Raw genomic sequence first — 3,485 nt, forward strand, 5'->3', positions numbered from 1 at the left:
ATATTCATTTATTATGACCCAATATTCGGTCGTACTAATATTTAGTTTGTTTGATACGAACATTTCGATCAAATTGTATGAGACATTCTGGAACTCAGTAGTTTATGTCATGCCTCGAATGTTGGTATATTATGACACAAATTAACCTAACAATGCTATGACACAAATATCATTTACTATGACCCAATGTATCAGTAATGCTCATCACATGGGCTATCGTCTATAAGAAACAAGAGGAAAGCATTCCAAGGCCATTGTAATGGAAGTTTTTCTCATCTTCAGCCGTTCCTTTCATTTTTTCCCCTTCTGGACTGATTTTGTTATGTGGTGTTGTATCTGAAATATCAACAAATTAGTACATAACATTAACACAAACCAAGCATAAAAATTATGTGTTTTTCCCATAGCAAGTCACCATATAATAGGTGTAACTCCATCATATCCCATACCATTCATGAGTTCTTCAAAAGCATAGTACATAACGTTAAAAAATATAACTTTAACCTTGTTTTGTGTCATCAATACCAGGCCTCACTTCAGTTGAGGGTTTTGTGGAAGTTCTCCCTTTTGATTATGAAAAAAAAAATACAATTAAATACTACCAGATTGAAGTGAAATCCAACCAACTGAAGTGAAAATTTTGCCAGATTTTGTCAATTTTAAGTCAATCGTTGTACGAAATCTTACTAACCTTTTCCGTCATGCCTCGCCGATCCAGAAGCTCGAGTGTCGACCATTGTTAAAGTAGGCTTTTGGTTCACCCACCTCGTCGATTTCAGAATCGTAAATTAGGATGAGGGTTATTGTGGACTAGCCGATTTGTGTGGAGGTAGGGTTTTTCTTGATTTTGTGGAAGAAGAAGAAGATTTGAGGAAAAGTGGAGGAGTTTTCGTTGAAAAGAGAGTGTGGAGTAATGACTCCCAATTAATCCGCACTCAAAAAAAGGAACGACAGTTTTTATTTTTATTTTTATTCCTATTTACCCCTCACATGACACAAATCCGTCTTATTATGACCCAACAAAAACGAGGAGTCATTCCAGATCATAACCATTAATCTCCAAATCTGACAGTCCATATATGGTCTGTATTTCTGTACTTAGGGACTTCTTTTGGTAGATGTAAACCCTATATATATATATATATATATATTAATCTATGAAAACTAGATTAAAATACAGAAACACAGAACAATATCATGCGTAGGCATCTTTAGGTCATAGTTAGTGTATTTTAAGGTCATAGTAACCAAATGACCTAAAATGGTCTTAACATGACATTAAACTCAAATATTATAATATGATCTAAAACTGCTTAATTACGACCTTCCGTAATTTTGGTTAATTATTGACCATTAGATCATCTAATCCCGTGCCTAAGATTTGGGCTACATTTCTGGATTTAAACACATACTTATTTTGATCATCTCCATATATATACATATATATATATATATATAGGGGAGCACTAGGGTGCCCCCTTATTTAGAGTCACAACGTACATCCAATCTGGTGCTGCCATATGGCACAAAACATGCAATATTTTAAACACAAAAATGCAATCTAGTTGTATATGCATTTCCGCATATTGCATTTTATAGTGTTGAGTTTTGCATTTTCACATAAATTGCATTTTATATTCTTAAGTTTTGCATTTACACATATATAAATGCAATCCATCTAGATATAAATGCAATTTATGTGAACATGCAAAACTCAACAATAAAAAATGCAATCTGCATATAAAAAAATGCAATCTGGCGAAATTTATTTATAGCTTCTAAAAATATATATTGCATTATAGTGTTTACAACATTGCATTTTTTGTGCCACATGGCAGCACCAGATTGGATGTACGTTGTAACTTTAAAATTAGTTGTTATACCAGTACATCCCTATACATATATATGTGTGTGTATGTATTCATAGGGATGTATTCTTAGATCAAAATCCGTGTAAGTGCATCTTATATAGGTCTACTATGTATTTTGCAATAAAGTAGACCCACGTAAGTGCATCTTGGCCATGTATAATAATATCATAATTTCTATCCTTTTTTATTCTAGGTGGGTTTGATAGACCACAAGGAATTCAAGATATTAGACAAAAATAATAAATTCATGACATAAGTTTCCTAGCTTGTTTGTCCATCATTCTAGGTGGGTTCGATAGACCAGAAGGAATTCATGATATTAGATAATAATAATAATAAATTCATGTGCTGACTAATAAACATAAATTTCCTAGCCTGTTTGTCCATACTATATTGTTCATAAATAATATTTATTTTTATTATGATTCAAAATTGACAAAGTATTAGATGCAAGCGGTACCATAATAAGGATTCAAATCGATTATTTATATATCAACACATCAATAAGGAGTAATGACAAATTAATCCGACCTAACTTCACATTCCTCCACCTACCCAACTAATTTACCTAACACTGAATTTAGAGTAAAATAAAGTAAGCCAATTAGTAGTATAATTCTTATAATCTCTACACAAATATAGGGAGTAATTAAATTGAATTTAGTGTTTCCGGTATTAAATGATCATTTAAAGGACATGAAAAATGAAGTAAGGTATATCAGGTATTTTTCACTTTTCACCAATTCAAAACCGTTTGCGACACGTGGCTAAGCAAAGCCGCTTCCAGCTCTTTCCCCCCCCTGACAAGACCATGCTAATCGAGCTCAGGTTGAAGTTATCCACCAACGAAATTATTATTGACATAGATGTTTCAGTGAATTTAAGATTGAAATAGTGTTGCACATATTATTATCACTGAATTCAACAGGCCGTTGCCCATTAAACGAGTCACACAGAAAATTTAACCAACGAATCAAACACTACGTTGGGCCATTAAATGAACTATGAATGCCCCTATCTACCAATTCAAACACACCCTTATTATAAATAATAACCATCTCAATATCAACTCCTCTTTGTAGTGCATAGACATCTCCTCCGCCACAACTGGAAATTGAAGATGTACGGAACAATATCCAATAAAAACTTGCCAAAGTAAATAAAGAACTATATTCACTAAATAATGAACTAAATATGTTATGAACTTATTACTTCATTCAGTCGTGCTATTACTTCATTCCGTTAGTTTATTACTTCATTTATTCATGCTATTACTCCATTCTATTAGTTTATTACTCCCTCCGTTCCACTTAGGAGTCCCGGTTGAGTTCGGCACGAGTTTTAAGAAATATAAAGGAAAGTTGGTGAAAAAAGATAGTGAAAAGTGGGTCCTACTTTTATATATTAGTTTTATAATAAAATGTGAGTGAAAAATGTGAGTGGAATGTGGGGTCTATTACCAATTATGGAATATTCCAACCGGGACTCCTAAAGTGGGACACCCAAAAGTAGTAAACCGGGACTCCTAAAGTGGGACGGAGGGAGTACTTCATTTCGTTAGTTTATTACTTCATTCAGTCATGCTATCACTTGATTCCATCAGTTTATTACTTC

General features: G+C 33.1%; 1 long non-coding RNA gene across 1 annotated transcript; it reads right to left on the reverse strand.

The window, feature by feature from the left end:
- On the reverse strand, positions 1–1,087 carry LOC125198835 (uncharacterized). Its single transcript, XR_007172479.2, has 3 exons — positions 692–1,087; positions 505–564; positions 1–336 (listed from the first exon to the last, which is right to left on the reverse strand). It is a non-coding gene; the product is annotated as an uncharacterized LOC125198835 (long non-coding RNA).
- Positions 1,088–3,485: the final 2,398 nt, after the last annotated feature.

Source organism: Salvia hispanica, chromosome 4 (assembly GCF_029641045.1).
Source record: "Salvia hispanica isolate PSC_SH4W2 chromosome 4, Shi_PSC_v1, whole genome shotgun sequence".
NCBI lineage: Eukaryota > Viridiplantae > Streptophyta > Magnoliopsida > Lamiales > Lamiaceae > Salvia > Salvia hispanica.